Genomic DNA, 18,951 nt, shown 5'->3' on the forward strand with positions numbered 1-18,951 from the left:
GTTAATTTCCCGTTATATGAACTTACTAAGCATTAAATGCTTACTTTGTTTTATTTCTTCTATTTTATAGTAATTCGAAAGCTTGATTTGGTTGGAAACCGGTCAGAGCAACATCACACTATCCTTCAGCTCGTTTTGATATAAATAGCAAAATTTCTTTTGGGTATAATGGCATGTATAGGCTAAATTTGGCCAAATGATGGCATTTATGTGTTTGGTTGTGATTTGCCATTGGTATGACTTATGTTTGATACATTTTGATATATATAAGTATATGGCCTTATCATGGTTGATATGTGTTTTGGTATAATTGATTGATGGTTAACTAATAGGCAAATTGTAACATGGCTTGAGTTGGTACAAATATGAATATATATATATGTAAGTGATTAAATTATTAAGCATGGATACTTGATTATATAAGATGATATGTTCTGCATAAGACTTTATTTTGGTTTGATTCAAATGTTTTATATTGGATTGGGAATGTGTTTAAGTGTTAATGTAGGTGGAAGACATGTTTGGGTAAGAAATAAGGCTTGGAAATGGCCTCATTTTGTCCACACGGGTAGAGACACAAGCGTGTGTCTCAGCCGTGTATGACACACGGCTTAAGACATGGGCGTGTGACTTGGCTGTGTGTCCTCTACAACTTTAAAATTTCAAAACAGAATGCACAGAATTGATGACACGGCCTGGCACACAGGCGTGTGGCTTGGCTGTGTGACCCTTGCACCTATTTAATGCAAATTTTCATGTTCACATAGCCTAGCACACGGGCGTGTGACTTCGTCGTGTGACCCAAGTTAGAGAGTTACACTGGTACGGACACGGGCTGGGACATGACTGTGTGCCCTATTTTGAATGCCCACACGACCTGAGACACCGGCATGTCTTTTGGCAGTATGGCTCACGTGGCCAGACCTCACGGGCATGTGTCCCCTGCATCTTGGAAAAATTTTGAGATTTTGCGAAAAATTCTCTAGGTACCCAGTTTAATTCCAAATTGTTTCAAATGTATGTTTTGGGACTCGAGGACTCATATAAGGGACTTTATGAATAATTTCTGACATGAATGTTAAATAATATGAAATGTCTATATTTGATCTGTATATTTTAGGAAAGCTCTGTAACCCTGTTTTAGTGACAAATATGGGTTAGGGGTGTTATAGAAGGGTCCAGTACATGAGAAGGTAGCTTAGTCTTGTGTTTTAGTTGGTTTTAGTGGGTCATTGGCTGTAATTTGACTGTGTGTATTGTGTGAGTGTTATGTGTGAAGCCTCGGATTCATTTGAGCCTTCTACGAGTTAGAGGAAGAGCTAGTTCGAGCTCTCAGTTTTCGAAAAAAGTTGATATTCAATGAGTGTTGGGATGGCTACTTATAGATAATTTATTGTGTAATTGGGAATTTAGAGGTAGCCTAATCCCTTACTCTAAATTTCGAGTGTAAACGTTCTCACATCTATCGTTAAATGTGAAATATGTTTGCTTGTGAATTTGTGAAATTGTGAAATCATAAACATATATGAGATGTTATGATATGTGTGCTATAAGCTTGTGATGACCGTTGTGATAGTAACTATGTGAATATGTTTTCATGTCATATGATAGAGATAATATTGTGCTACTAATGTGAGTATGCAGTGAATATGTGCGGAAAATCGTTAAGTAAAATGTCATAATAATGTGGATATATTGGCCTTGTGACCTTATAAGACTGTTGGATATAGTTGGCATGCCATAGGATTGTGAGTACTCACCTTTGTGTTGTGAGATATGTAGGGCGTTGAGGCCTAGAGACAGTTTCGGAGAGATAATGGAATATGAGCTAAGCTCCATTCATCAGGATATATAAGTGCGGTGTGTTGGAGAGTGTTAGCTGTATGTTTCATTTATGAGACATGTTCAACTCTTTGAGTTATTATGGTGTGATGGAGATCCGCGTATCCAATGTGTTGTGATAGAGTGCACTTTATTTTTCATTATCTCAAGAGTCAAATTATCATAAAAAGTGATTGAAGATGATTAAATATTATTGATATATGCTGGAGTATAAGCCTAAATATTTATGTAACTAGTATGTGAATGATCAACATGTAAAATATGTCATAAGAGTAAAAGATGATGTAATGCCCCAAATTTCTTAACTTTGTTTTTGTGAATTTTGGCATAAATGAGGATTTGCTTTAGTGGCTAAGTGTTCTGATTGTGTGTTTAAGGTCTTGGGTTCAAGTCCCCCTCTCTAGAAATTTTTTTATTTTTTATCCTAGCCTTATCTTTGTTGGGTGGGCTTATATTATATTGTTGGTAAATTCATATCAGAATGAGTCTACTGGTTTAAGTGGTAAGGTGTTAGCTTGTCTAAGGTCTCATGTTCAGTTCCTTGTGTGAGCGTGGATGATATTTTTGCTTCGGTTGTCTAGGAGAGTTTGGGTGGAGTTAAAAGTCTGTGCTAGTGGATGGGTGAGTGGGTAGTTAGGATTGGTGGGAGTGTGAGATCATGCCTTAATTTGGGGGATTGTGGGGGGATTTAATTTAAATTTTATTATTATTATTATTTTTCTCTCTCTTCCCAAATAGTTTTCTGATGTTAGTTTCCCCTTTTCTGCATATTTCTTTTCTTTCCTCTTCCTTTCGGTTTTCACCTTCAATTTGTTCACATATTTTGTTCTTCACGTTGTACTCCAAAAATTTGGTATTCTTCGTACGATTCGGGTAAGTAGGGTTTCATTTGGTGATGGGTTTCGATTTTTGTATGCTGTTGGGTTAATCTCTTTTGTAGTAACGTAATAATGTAGTTAGGGGTTCTGATTTGTGCGAATTACCATGTAGGAGAAGGCTTTGAAGCAGGGGGTGTCGCTCCAACGGTCTGAACGAGGTTAGCAAAGGTTTTAGTCGGTGGTAAGTTGGGTTCATAGTCAAATTTTTTGTTGGCGAATTCGTTATTTAAGCTGCTAAACGTGTTTGGTATTCTGTTTTTAGGTTTCAGAAGTCTCGGGGTTGCTTTCAAGTAAAAAAAAACCAGGTGTGTAATGAAAACATGAGAAATCAGGCTTGTTAGCCTACACAGGCATGCTGCATGAACGTGTGAGCTTTGGGCCAGTCCGTGTGGGCCCACACGGGCATGTGAGCCTAAAATTCTAAAATTTTCTCTAGGGTCGCATAAGTCGTTCCAATCGACTGTGGGCCTTCCATAGGGTCGGTAAGGGCTAATTAAACCCTAATGCTTGTGATCTGTTATTCTGATAGACTAATTTGAGTAGGAAAAACAGATATGTATGTTTGATGGTTCTGTATAAGCATGTATGATATCTGTACACGAGCATGCGAGTCTTGTTATTTATGTATATCTGTTATTTGATATATGTATCTGTAAATAGGGTGGGACTCATATATGTGGAGGAAGTGTTCTGTACTGCAACCTTTGGCCTATTTTCTGGCAGCTTGGCTGTATACTATTATTTATGTGTAGTATTAACACTATATGGTGTGTAGGAATGGGTGAGCGTTTTATACACCACATGGTGTGATGGGATGGTCAAAGAAGGGGTAGGATTCTGTATATCTATTTTGATTATCTAATTCTGACATCTGTTTCTGTTAAGGACATAAGTCCATATCTATATCTGTTCTGCATATGAGAATTTTGTGTATATTTGCATGACTATCTCTGTTAGGTTACACACTGAGTTTACGAAAAATCACACCCAACTATTTGTTTTGTTCAGGTAATCCTCAGACATAGGTGGGTCAGTGCGACGGAGGCTCAGCGGTGGCCACTAGTTCGCAAATGATTTCAGTTAATGGTTTTATTTAATTTTTTAATTATTTTTAGAGAGTTTTGTAAATTTTGGACTCTCGGGACTATTTGATTTTAATTTTGGTTTTGGTTGCGCTTTGACTTTTAATCTGTGATGTTTGACAAACACAATGGTTTTACGCCAACAAATGGTTTTTGAAAACACAAGCTTGGTTTTCAACAAAGATGATTTTCATACTCTGTTGTAAATTTTACAAATACTTTAAAGGATAACTTATAATCGTTTTAAATAAGATCATAAAAACAAGTTTTTTCGAAAATATGGACTTTGTTTGGTAACAAATAGTACGATACGTTTTTACATAAAAGAGGAGATTTAGAAACCCTTTATCGTGACACTCCCAGATTTGGCCATAGCGTCTAGGCCAGGTTTGGGGTGTTACAGATGATATGAATATGATGTATGTCTATTTCGTTGTTGCTTGATGACTTGTTTACATAGTGGTAATTTTGTGCATTCACTTAGCTTGTTAAGCTCACCCACTCCATTTTAACCTTTGTAGAGTAGTCGCGTTCCAGGTGTGGCCTTCAAGGGGTGATCCCAGTCGATTATTTAGCTTCTATTAGTAGGTATTATATGCTTATTTATGTTGGGGATAAAGGCAATGTGATTGGTCAATGTGGTAGATTTTATGTTGGTTTTGCTAAGACATTTTTGGGTTATTTGCATGATATTTGTGTTTGGAAGCATATGGACTTAAATATTATGTTTGGATTTTTGTTTTGGATATTTTGATGTTTATTTAACTAGGTGAATGAAGCATGTTATTTAGGGATGAATATAAATGGTTTATTTGTTGATTCATGTTGAAATTTGGTAGTCTGGAGTAGAGGTATCGATATATGGGTTTTTAAAAATGGTACCTTTGTAAGTTCAAAAGTGCAGGGAGTCAGATTATAGAATTGGTATCGATACTTTGGCCCGAGTATCGATACTCAAGGTAAGTTTATCAATACCTTGCGAAAGGCACCAAAAATTTTTGACGCTTTGGAATTTGGTGAGAAATAAAATGCTAGTTTGGTATCGATTTTCCAAATGGTATTGATACCACTTAAGGAAAATATTGATATTGTAGAGGTTGTATCCATATCTACTTAACACTTTTGGAAAATTTTGCTTAGTGGTCCCAATTCTTAATTTATGCCCATTTTATGTTCGTTTGTCATATGTTAGCTTGATTAAACGTTAAATTGAGTTTGTATGTCTTTATATTCGCATGAATGTGATAGTAATAAAAGAAAATAGAAGATGCATGTATATGATATGTGACGGTTATGATGGAACCAATGTGAGACGGTGATGTAGCATCCTAGAACTCGGGCTCGGCAAGCTGGGTATAGGGTTTTACAGAACTATAGTAACATAACTCAGATACTTGGGTAACTACGACACACCAAAGAGCATCAAAATGTTAAACAGAGGCACTGTAGTACAACGGAGGCATGAATGTGTAGTCAAAGGCACCAAAGTGCAAACAGAGTCACCAAAGTGTATATAGAGGCACCGAACTTCAATCCCGTACAAGCACGCATTCTAGCCCTATTGGCATATCAATTGTATATGATAAGAAAGTTAAGCGGAGGAAGCAGATCGGGATTGAATTCAAGTTGTTTGACTCAATAAGGAAATATTTGGATGTGACCTGAAAGGAAGGGACCAAATAAATTTAGAAAATAACAAAGGAAATAAGAAAAAAAAGAAAAAAAAAATAAAAGATAAATATTCAAAATAATAACTAATTAGAGAAAATATGGATTAAAGAAAAGTGGAAAATGGAACGATAAACCGATGGATATGATAGATAGAAGGATAAACGTCCAATTGAACCCTTTGAGATATAAATCCCAACAAACTTAATTAGTGGCTCTAATCAACCCTTGAAGAAATAATCCTTGGCAAATTAAAGGGTGAAGATGAATTTCCACGACCCCTTAAAGAAAATCAAGAATAAAACTACTAAAAATCATAAGAAAGAAATCTTTGTTGGAAAAAACGGGGGTTAGAAAATGCAACGGATAATATATTTAGGGAAAAACCAAAGTTTTAAATTTTTTTTTCCAAAACAAGATCTTGGTTATAATATCTAAAGTAATAAATACTTAATCAAAATTGTACATTTTTTATTCATTTAGGATGAGTGCTTCGAACGAGTAGTCTTCTCCGCTATCCTCAAGCTCATGACTGCCGAGTGTGGGTTCGCTTCGAATTAGAAAATTTTTCACAAAATTACCAATGGGGTAATTTTTCAATTTCTCTAAACTTTTGGGTCAGGTTATAAATTAGAAAAATATATTTAGAAATTTTCTAGAATAATCTCTTTAGAGAATTTTCTCTCTACAACTTTCTCTTGAATTCAAGTGTGTAAATAATGACTCAAGGCTCTCTTTATATAAGGAGAGTTTAGAGAGTTCAACTATGATTAAACTTAATAACTTTAATACTAAATTAATATAATATTTATCAAGATAAATATTAGATTAAATTTAATATTAAATCTTATTAAAATAATAGAATGTTTATCTACAAGAAAAACATTAAATTAAATTTAATATTAAGATAATAACATTAATATTAAATTAATAAAATACTATTAAGATAAGTATTAAATTAAATTTAATATTAAACTATTAAAATAATATTATTTTTAGAATAGTTAATCTAAAATCAAATTCTCTGGTAGAGTTCTAATAAGAGTGTAAATCTTCCACTACTTCACCACCGACGACCAACTGTCGTCGGCCATCGGGATGCCACCGTGGTAGCCATCGACACCACCATGTTCGGTGATGCAAGTGCAACACCTTTACGGCGCCCCGAGCCGGTTCAGCCCGGGTCAGTGACCACCCGGCTAGTCCGGTCTAGCCACCGATTGGACCGTCGACCCGGTTTTACATAGCCTGATTTGACAAGTTTTTGGGTCTTGGTCTCAATTTTGGATTCTCGGGCCCAATTTACGATCTGAAGTCCAATTTTCAAGTTTAATTACCCATTGGACCAATTGTCTAACTTGAAAATTAACTTTCAAAAATATCATATTAATTTTAATTTATTTGATTAATTTAAATGTACTTGATAAAATTTATTTTTTCCACAAATCACTTAGATTTTCTAATTTAATTTTTCAAGAAAATTCATTAATCAAATTCTCTAGTTGAACAATTCTTATTGTCACCCCCCAAAATTGGGCTTAGGAGTTTTAGGGGTATTTTAGAAATTTTGGCTTAGATGAGTTCGAAATTTCATAAGATGGGTAACCGATAATGTTTTCGGTAATGGTTTACATAAAAATTAAGTCAATTCCTGAAATCGAGTTTAAAATGTCTTCAATTTCGTAAATAGGGCTGATTTGTAAATGTGTCAAAATTGGGAGTCTTTATGAGTCAAATAGACCAAAATTTTAAAAGCAACCCAATAAACCCTAATTCCAGTTTGCTTTCACGTTAAAATTTTTTGTTTTTTTTGCTTGTGCCGTTTTTACTCTCCTCTTACTCTTCTAAGTGATTTTAAACTTTGATTCTTAAATCTCCTTGATTTCCATTACCCTTGAAACTTAAACCTCTATTAAATCATCCAAAAACTACATCATATTCTCCAAAACGTGGATTTTTTAGGTTGTGTCAAAATCATCGTTTTTTCTACATTCAAGGTAATTAGTCATCTTCCTATTAGTTTTAAATGTTATTTAGTTCTTTAAATCAAATTATTAGCTTGTAAAATGCATGATTTAGGTAAAAGTCAAAATTATGGTCATTAATGGTGGATTTTGGGTTTGTGGATAAAAACTTGATTTTAGAGTGTTTTTCAACTTTTTTTTAACATAATTAGAAGCTTTCTAAAGGTACTTTGAAGTTTCGTTAAGAAATTCTCGAGTTTTAATGAATTCTCGTTCTAAAGGCTAAAATTTGTCAAAATATTTTGATACCTTGAAACGTGTGGGTTTTGGTAGTTTCACGGTTGAGAAATAGTCGTAGGTGAACATGTAAGTGAACATAATTCGTTTCGTGTGAAAAGATTTAGTGTAGGTCGAGATATTCGAATCTAAAGGTTCTATGTTAAAAGTTTCGGTTAAAAGTTAAGGTAGTTGAGGCTTATGTTTGTGACTGTTTTAACGAGTTGATGGTTGCTTGGTTGATGGTGTATTTGTATGGTTTACCTTGTTGAAGCGTCGAAGTCAGTAGGACCTGCAACGAGTGGTTATAAAGGCCAGGAAAAGCTTACCTAAGCTTTTGGTTTTCGACAAACGTGCAATTTGGTGAGTGTTTTGGAATAATTGCTCGTAAGAAAATCGTTGTGTATCTAGGAATTTAGAAGTAGCCTAAACCCCTACTCTAAATTCTGAGTGTAAGTGCTCCCACATTTATGACAGAATGGGTTGTATGTATGTTCTAGAAATTGAGATTGTGGACTTATGAATATAAATGAAATGCTAGAATATAGGTCATGAACATGAGATGACAGTTGTGTATGTGATTATGAGGGTATGTTAAACATGCCATGTGACTGAGTTTATACAGTGATATGCATGTGTATGTGCAATGAAAATGTGCAGAAAAATCAATATGTAATTGTGTGCTTTTAGTATAGGTATTTTGGTCTTGTGATTTAATGAGACCTTTGGATATAGTTGGTATGCCATTGGATTATGAGTACTCATTTACGTGTGTTGTGGTATTGGGGCGTTGAGGCCCAGGGGTAGAACTCAGACAGATAACGGAATACGAGCCAAGCTCTATTCATCGGGATATGCATGTGTGGTGTGTTGGAGAGTGTTTAGCTATATGCTTCACTTATAGGATATGACTGGCACTACGAGTCTATGTGTGGTGTGGTGGAGATTTGTATATCCGATGTGTGGTAGCAAAGTCCACTTTCTGTTTCATCCTCTCAAGAGCTAATCTATCATAATTTGTATTTGTGTGTGATTCTCGTGATTAAATGCATGATTATGGGTGTAAATATGAATTTGTATGCAAGTTGCATGTGTTAAAGAATATGTTATATGTTGCCTTGATTTTGTTAGATGACTTGTTTGCACAAGTGGTTACTGTAAGCATTCATTGAGCTTGTAAAGATCACCCACTCCATTTTTACCATTGCAGATACTTAGTGCTGGTGTGAGCAGTGTGGCCATCGAGGGATTGATCCAAGCTATTCTTTAGTCGTTATAGTAGGTGTTAGTAATTATTCTTGAGTATATAAGTTAAGGCAATGGGATAGATGGTTATATTGGTTTTGTTGAGTATATTTTGGATTAATTGTTTGCATGTTAGATATGTTTAGAAGCAATTGGATTTGGACATGGTATTTTGGATTATTGTTTTAGTTGTTTTGATGCTTATTTTATTAAATGAATGAATATAATGTTTAAGAATTAAGTTTGAATGATTAAAGTGCTCATATATGTTGAATTTTTGTAATTAGAAGCAGGGGTATTGATATATAGGTTTGAAAAAATGATACCTCTATACTCACGAAAGTGCAGTGGTCAGAATATGAAATTGGTATCGATACCACAGCCCGAGTATCGATATTCGAGGTGTAATTATCAATACCTATGTGTGGTACTGATATTTTCCAATAAGTTTGGTTTTAGGTGGAAAATAGTGAGCTATTTTGATATCGATTTTCCATCTTGTATCGATACCACTAAGAAGAAATATCGATACCTACGTAACCTTTTTGTGAAATTATGCTATGAGGTCCCAACGGTTGATAAATGCTCTAATTAAGTTCGAATGTTGCATGTTTGCTTGACTAAGTTTCAAATTGAGTCTGCATGACTGGTAATGCGCTTCTAAGTATTATCTTTTAAAGAAATTAAAAATATGCATGTTCACCTATCAAAATGTAGTCCTGATGAATAAGAAGTGATAGGGTGATATAACGTCAAAGTATTCGGGCTCGATAACCGAGCTGGGTATAGAGTGTTGCACTTACAACCACCTAATTTAATTCCACATCGAATAAATCGACTCAATTAAGTTATTCCCAAAGTCGTAGAATTTTCTTCTGATTCAAATACAGTTCGATAGAGCTTTTGTTGATATAGCTGAGGGACCAATCAGACATATACAATTAGGCTCTAGTGATTGCAACTATGTCCAGAAGCATCGTTCTGATAATTCACAATTATTTAATCATGGAGTCCGTCTACAAGAAGTACCATGATTGAAAACTCCTTATTGTATACTCTTTATGAAAGCAATTCATCCAATTCAATACAATACGATACAATACGTAGCATAAATCAATAACATTTGAATATGTCGTGAGCATAATGCAATGAAAAAGAGTTTCTACCCATACCATCCACTACACACCATGAGTCCCTTAGAACCCGTCTGCCAAACTCAAAAAAATGTGAGAATAGCTCGATGTGATAAAACCACCGAATAATCAATAATGCCGAAAATTTGTCGGATATCAAATAGTGCGATATAATCGCCAATAATATACAATATGCGATAAAACCGCCAATCCCCTTGGTACTCTAGGTGCAGTGCACTTACTACATATAAATGCGGACTTAATATGCCGTCGGTACTTCACGAAACTCATCCATCAACCACAAGATATCTCATCCCAATGCAAATGCAATATGTCACACAAACTCATACATAATCATATCTCAATACTTTTCACATTTATTTGACGTGTTCAACATGCTCGCAATAATCACATACTTTCAGTAAATGGAAACAGTGTTCCAACTTTCAAATTGCCATTAAGATGATATCATTCAACATTAAAAAATTTCACACACTTTTATGATTTTCCAATGTGCATGTATAGTAACCTTTCAAATTGCCATTAAGATGATATCATTCAACATTAAACAATTTCACATACTTTTATGATTTTTTGCATTGTCCATGTATAGCAACCTTTCCAATATAACATAGCAAACTATCCATGCAACTATATCATGCATAAACTTATATCTCAGCAAATCATGCTATATATACAATCAATCTCGTACCAAATAATACAATCATGCATCATAATAACATTCACACAGTCACACTATCAAAGTAGCAACTTTGCTAACATATCAATCTTTTAGGGCTCGAAACGTACCTGGTTCGACCACTTACAAAATTAATTATTTGGCTATTAAGCCAAACATATCAGCGAGCTAAATCATCAAATATATCAAAAAAATTATCATTTTTAAGTAAGTTTTTGAGTTTAGGAACCACACCTTATTTTACGCTTTTTTTGCAGCACACTAGCGAACCTTCCGATTTTCTTAATAAACCTTAAAATGAACCTAAAGTAAAAATCAGTCTAAATTCAATTAATCCACCTCTTAAACCACCCCGTAAACACCCACTTTCGGTTTCAAATCAATCATCACAAATACAACTATTTTGCGAATCCAAACTATTTAGATTTCTTACACTGTTTTGTTGCGAATCGGGCGCGTGAACGTCTTTCGGCTTTACGATTGATTTTTGGTGTTCAAATCAGCACTAACACAATTACATACTGGAAAATCAGTTGCAAATATTGATTAAAATTCTTCATTTAATAAATCCATAATCTTTACCCAACAACTATGTCGAAACATCAAACTAGTTTACATGTAATCGCACTTACGCTTCCCGATTTGTGAGATCTAAATGACCAATTGATCACGTATTTCCATAATTAACATGTGATTAAAGTCTAATTAGGAGAGTTCAAGGACACCAATTAACACTGGGAAAAGATGGGCAAGAACAAAGAAAAAAATAGCCCCCTTTCTTGCACATGGGCACACGCATCACCACCCGCGGTGGCCAAATTTGGAGCTAATTTAAAAATGATTTAAAGATCCATTAAAAATATAGAAAAATAAATTTAAGATATTTAAAATTCCCCTAAATTCTAGATCTAGAAATTTAGGTTTTTAATTGACAAGATTAATCAACAACTTGAAGAAAGAAGAGATCTTACACAAGCTAGTTGAGAGAAACGACAATGGCACTTTCTTGGCAATGTTCAGCATCAATCTTGGAGTTCGAGATTTTAGATTTAGGGATGATTTTAATGAGGAAAAATACTAGCAAGATGGTGGAGAAGATGTCAACAAATATTGAGACAAAAATAAAAAGAAAGAGATGGTAAAACTAGGTGTAGGCGACGGTAACAATGGAGGAAGAAAGGGAAAAAAATGAAGACCAAGGAGGAGAGGAGAGGGGAGGAACGACTAGGGTGTGTCAAAATAGAATAAAGGCTGATTATTATGTGTAAAGTTAGCATTTATACATAGGGTTACAAGGGTATGGATGGCACACACATTAAAAACAAGGGATTTTGTAAAAAAGAAAAACAATAATTTTGCATGGGAAAGGATTCGAACTTGTGATCTTAATTTAATTTTCATGCTTTTGCTTTTATCAATTAACCACTAGGCTATTTTATTATTTTTGAAATAATTTTGCAATATTTATTTTAAAAACAAGGTGTGTCGCATACTAGGGTTTAAGTTAAAATTAGCAAAATAAAAAAAATGGTGAGAGAGAAGGGATTTGAACTTGGGTTTCAAGGAACGTTTCACTAACACTTATCCAACAAACCAATACCTCATTTATTCCTAAAAATGCATAGGTAATCTAAAAAATTAGGGCATGACCACTCTCTCTCGATTCCTGAACCCGATTCTACTAACCCCCAATTTTCGGGATGTTACAATTCTCCCCTTAAAGAAATTTTGTCCTCGAAATTTTCTTAGTCACAAATTTTTTTACCCCTTTTCCTTCAAACTGGGCCATCAAGCTTTCACTGCGTAACTTTGATTCCAACACAACTCCAGACAATGCGTCTCCTTAAATTCCCAACATTTATCTTGCAGTTCTAATTGTGGAAACGTTACTAACAGATTCTTCTACCAAAATTCTCAATTTTAACAGAAGCTCTACTGGATTACACTTACCACAATATTTACAAATCGGAACCTTAAATGATCTAACAGTTTCTCCAATAATAACTACTACAACCTTTCGTCGAGGTTTGGCTCCTCTGGCCCACTTTAAAGGTTGCAGATTTGGACTAGCGGAAATAGGCTCTCTCATTTCTCGAACTTTAACTTCTCCTTTCTCTTGCACTCTAAGCGTTTACTCTCTCCCTCCATATTAGTCCTTTTAACCATAATCTTGAAAACCTTTTCTAAGACTCCTAATATCGTTTGGGACACTGCATCATCCCCAACCTCTTGGTTTTTGCCTTCAAAAGTAGGCGCAATCATGAAGTCATTTGTCTTAGGATTAGGCACAATTCCTTGATAAGAAAATGACTCAACTTGGGCAGCTCAACATTATGCCCTATGGTTCCTTATTCTACTATTGTTCATTATGTCTCCTATGGTTTTAAATTTGATCTAAAATTTCAGAAAAAAATAATCACTAGCTAACTTCAGTGAATTTTCAATTTCTTATCTTACAGTTTCAAAGAAAAATGAAATACTAAATATTTTAGTTCTATGTCTACCGTAATGCACCTCAAGTGTTTACGTATAATTTAACAGTAACTTTTCTATGGCAATTGGCATCGAAGTCTTGGACCTATTTTTCTTTGTAGAATATCATTTTCAAAATTCTCTGTGGCTTGTATTTCCCAAATTTCCCCTCTTTCATGTATGCATGCATGTAGACTCATTTTTGAAAATCAGAACTCAGTCAAAGGCTTTGAACCTAGGCTCTGGTACCACTAAATCTAACCTCCCTAACTCGGCCTAGATGTTATGGCTAGATTGAGAAGGCTACATTAGCCATCGAAATGGTTAAGCTAACTTACGTTACTTTTGAAAACTTTAAATAAACTCATTTTAGAGAAAAACCTTATTTACACCTTGAGTTAGTTTAAAAGAGTTCATTTATTAGATAATCTATACTTAAGACTCATTTTATTATTGATAGTGTTGTTTAAGAAGAAAAATCGTTTGCTTGTCACTCTTCTTTGTAAAAACTTGATGTTAAACTAATGCAGCGAAAAAACTATTTTTCAAGTCATTTTGGAAACTTAGTTGCCTTATCAATTTGTTTTTCAAAAATAGTTCATTTCCAATGCAACAGAAATTAAAGAACAATGTCAAATTTTACTTAAGCCCGATATCATGCAATTTTTGTGATACGACCCTGGCCAAGGACGCCCTTGATTTTAGCTTGAATTCAGCTCCTCAAGCTCCATTTAGCTTGGTTCAGCTCATCGAATTTTATTTTAGCTCACATGAGCTTAATTCAGCTCATTATTAGCTCTTTAGCTAAATTAATTTTATTTGCTGGAATAAATTAATTATTTAAGTTAATTAGTTAATTTAGTTCTGACTCTTAATTACTTGTCACTTATTACATGTTATAATTATGTTGTGTTAGTGAATTTAATTTGGTGGTGGATTATATTTAATTTGTCTTAATACCATTTAGTTCAGCCAAATATACATTTGCACTTAATTTAGTTCATGTTTTTATTGTAGGATGGTGAATGCATGAAGGAGCATTAAAGTCCAAGTGCATGAATGGTTCAATACAACGTATGGGAGTATACATGAATGGTGAATACATGAATGGTTGGATTCATGGATATGGCTCATTTTATGATAATTCAAGGTGTTTATTCAGCCAAGAAGAGCAACTAAATTCATTCTCCAAAAGTCGGCCGATGCACTTCCCAAAACAAGCACCTATCGTTCACATTTGGAGTTCACACCAAGGACCATTTGGTGATCATTGTTCACACTTCCAAAAACTTTTCCAACTCCTTTTCACACCTTCAAGGCTGTTCACGTTCACCTTTAATGCTGGTCTCTTTTCAACCAAGAATTACATTTTAATGAGCTCATTTAAGCTCAATTGGTTGAACCTAGTCTGCGCCATTTCTCCAAGTGCATTTGCTCTTCTAGAAATCGTCCTTGAGCTTCAAATTCAATTGAATTTAGCTCCAACAATTTAGTTTTATTTCCAAAATTTTCTAGCATTTTCTAGCCTAATTAATTACTTAGACATTAAGTCTTTATTTTGGCCATTCGGCTACCTAGCTGAACACTATAAATAGTTGTTCATTTTCATTGTAAAAGGACTTTTGACTTTTGATCATTTGAATGAACTTTGTTCAAAGAGTGAGTTTTCTCCTCTCTAAATTCGTACGAGTTTTGATCTGACTTAGCTACCGTGCTAGTGGCGTCTATCGTTCTCTTTTGAACTTATCACCTTGCGTTGGTGTGGCGTTCAACCCTTCTACAATTCAGCAAATCCACCTTAACCAAATAGAAACCGGGGTGACACTTTTTAGTGTTGAGTCGTTTCTGGTGTTTAAGTTCACTTATCCATCCCCACCAAATATCTTATATTTTATCTTTATTATTTTATCCTTAAACCGAGAAAAAACAAATTAGCTATCTTTTTCCATTCCCTTGTTGTCAAACCTATCCATATCCTACTTACCCCTTTGTGAACTTATATCCATCACTTTACTACATATTTTTAGCCGATTACAAATAAACCATCCTTTTGGTATGAAACTCCTCGTCGACGATCGGGCATCTACGTGAAACGACTCAATTAACCCGGGCCGGATCACATCATTTTGGTTATTATGCTTGAGTAATCCATGCATGCAAAAATTCCCAAAAGAAAAGTTACCAAGCCACAGATCAGAAATAATTAAAAATTACAAGCCAAAACAAATAAAGAATTAATAATACTTATTAAGAATATAGTCTGAGGTCCAAGGTGATTCTCTGAATGCCGAGTCTAGTCCTAATTTCGAGGTTTACCTGAAAAGTTAAATATTAGGGGGTGAGCTTATGAAAGCTCAGTGTGAGTAGAACGATTATTTAAACAGACATAAATATCGAATACAGAACCATCATTGGAATTTCATATCATTACATAGCCATTGTCAAATTGATGTCAAACGGTGTATGAGCATGGGTCATCATTCAATCGAGTAAGAATCATTAATTTCGATACCATTCAATACAACACAATAAAATACATAACATAAATCAATAATATTCAAATATCTCGTGAGCATGATGCAATGCAAAAAGGTTCCTACCTATACCATCCACTACACACCACGAGTCCCTCAGAACCTGTCTACCAAACTCAAACAAATGTGAGCATAGCTCGATGTGGTAAAACCACCGAATAATCAATAATGCAGAAAATCTGTCGGATATCAAATAGTGCGATACAATCACCAATAACATATAATATGCGATAAAGTCACCAATCCCCTCGGTACTCCAGCTGCAGTGTACTAACTACATATAAATGTGGACTTAATATGCCGCCAATACACCACAGAACTCCTCCGTCAACCACAAGATATCCCATCCTAATGCAAATGCAATATGTCACACAAACTCATACATAATCATATTTCAATACTTTTCACATTTATTTGACATGTTCAACATGCCCTCAATAATCACATACTTTTAATAAATGGAAACAGTGTTCCAACTTTCAAATTGCCATTAAGATGATATCATTCAACATTAAAAAATTTCACATACTTTTATGATTTTCCAATGTGCATGTATAGTAACCTTTCCAATATAACATAGCAGACTATCTATGCAATTGTATCATGCATAAACTCATATCTCAGCAAATCATGCTATATATACAATCAATCCCATACCAAATAACACAATCATGCATCACAATAACATTCACACAGTCACACTATCAAATTAGAAACTTTGCTAACATATCAATCTTTTAGAGCTCGAAACGTACCTTGATGCAATCCCGGTTGTATCATGTCTTGATACAATTTGACGACATTAAATTTGCCCTAAACGTTAGGGGCCAAGTGCAAAACGAAGCTTTTAATTTTAGTTTGTTAATTTGGTTTCTGGAAAATAAAGACTTTGATTTATTTATTTTAGTTATTATAATATGAGTATTTAATTATGTCTTGTTTACTAAATGCATCTTTAATTAATGTATTGCATTATTGGTCTACATCTTTTAATTATGACATGCATTATGTAACTCCCATGTTAGTTTAAGTCTGCATCATGAAATTAAGTCATGCATTAAGTAACTCATTTGTTCATTTAGTTTGCATCTTAATTAAATCATGCATTTAAGCATCATAGTTGCTTGGGTTAGTTTATAAGTTTGTTATTTAATTTGGTTGTTTTTTTAATGCATGAGTTATAGTGTGTTTAATTTTTTTTTTGTGTTTACTGTAGGAAAGTTCAAAAGGCTGGTCACATATTTTAAAGCTACAATAGGGCTGTTCGTTTGCCAAGAAGAATCAGATGCTGTCACATTTAATTGGTTGTCCAGTTTTGGCATAAAAGAGTGTGCATTTGGTCACTTAATTGCTGGTGCATGTTTGGAACATTTTTGGGGGATATTGAAGCACTCAAAGCTCATTATGGTGACTTTTCAAATGGACCAAGAGTGACTCTTCAAGTCTAATCGGTTTCATGCACTCAAAGCTAGTTATGGTGCCAATTAAAAAGATGAATACACAAGCGTTAAGACATTTGGTTAAAGGGGAAAATGAAAGGACATCAAGCAGCACATTTAATGGACCATTAAGTATTCATCAAGTGAAGAGGCATGAATTTTTAGCTATGCAAGAATCAAGTGAAAGCACATGGCTCTTTGGCTTCCTATTAAGAGTTATAACTGAATTTTAATAGCTGATATGAATGTTGAATTTGAACAATCATAATAATGCCTATAAATAGTTTATAAGAAAACATTGTTTGGTTAGATAATACACTTTGACATTTTATGAATTTTAATTCATTTGTGAGTTTAGTCAACTCTGTTATTTTGTTAAAGACTCAACTTGACTTATATAGCTTGCTAGTGGCGTCATTACTATTTCTTTGAACTTATCACTCATCACCGAGTGTGGCGTTCACCCCTTGATACCTTTGGTTCCTAACTCTTTATAGTTAGCGGGTCATGGTCCTTTATTTCTTTTCCAGCATCTTAAGTGATGTATAAGTTTTGGGTCAATACTCTTCATAGTATTGGTTCACTCTTGTCCTTAAGCTAACCTATCCATCCTATTCAACATCACTGCTTGTTTTGTTTCATTTACTTAGCCGAACCATCCTCAATCTATTCCTAAACCTTTTAAGCCATCTTGCCATCCCTTGTTATCCTTTTATTTAACCGAATATTCTGTTACTTTGACTAAGAACGATACTTCTTCATTTTAATGATCGGGCAACAAATGACTCGAATCATCACTGAGACAAGTTCGTATCATACCTGGTTCGGCCACTTGCAAAATTAATTATCTGGCTATTAATCCAATCCAATCAGCAAGCTAAATCATCAAACATATCAAAAAAATAACATTTTTAATTAATTTTTTGAGTTTAGGGCTCACACCTTATTTTACACTTCTTCGCAGCACACTAGCGAACCTTCTGATTTCCTTAATAAACCTTAAAACGAACCTAAATTAAAAATTAGTATAAATTTAATTAATCCACCTTTTAGATAGCCCCCTAAACACCCACTTACGGTTTAAAACCAATCATCACAGTTACAATTATTTTACGAATCAAAACTAGTTACGGGGTGGCGCGCGGACCAAGATCGAGTTGCCAAGTCACGAGAAACTCCTACGAAAGCTCTAAACGAACAGATCTGAAATTAAAACAAAGAACAAGATTAAACTAATCAGATCTGAATTAAATCCCCAAATTCAATTAAATGAACAAGAAGACACAAAGAACGAATGAATAGATGTTTTCGTAGTTTAAGAAGACAAAATCGAACTCCAAGATCAATTCTCCACAAGCGAACTGTTCAAGAACACTAACGAAAGAACGAATTAAATCAATCGGATCTTTAATAGAAAATTAGGGATTTGGGCGACAAAAGAAAAGAAAGAAATTAATGAAATTGAACGAATTTGGAAGTAAAGAAAGAGTGCTAATCATCAATAACTTGAATCGCCAAGAATGCCCAAATTCCAGACCTAATTTCACCCAACAAGAAGAAATAAAAAATGGCAAGAACCCTAAATTTTGGGGATTTTTGGATCGAATAGTTCTTGCCAATAAAAGGGATCGATTAAACGAAGAGTTCTTGGAGTTTAATCAAGGTGAAACACAAACAAAAACAAAGAAAGAAAATTAGAAGAAGAATCGGCACAAGCA

This window comes from Gossypium raimondii, chromosome 8 (genome assembly GCF_025698545.1).
Source record: "Gossypium raimondii isolate GPD5lz chromosome 8, ASM2569854v1, whole genome shotgun sequence".
NCBI classification, from domain to species: domain Eukaryota; kingdom Viridiplantae; phylum Streptophyta; class Magnoliopsida; order Malvales; family Malvaceae; genus Gossypium; species Gossypium raimondii.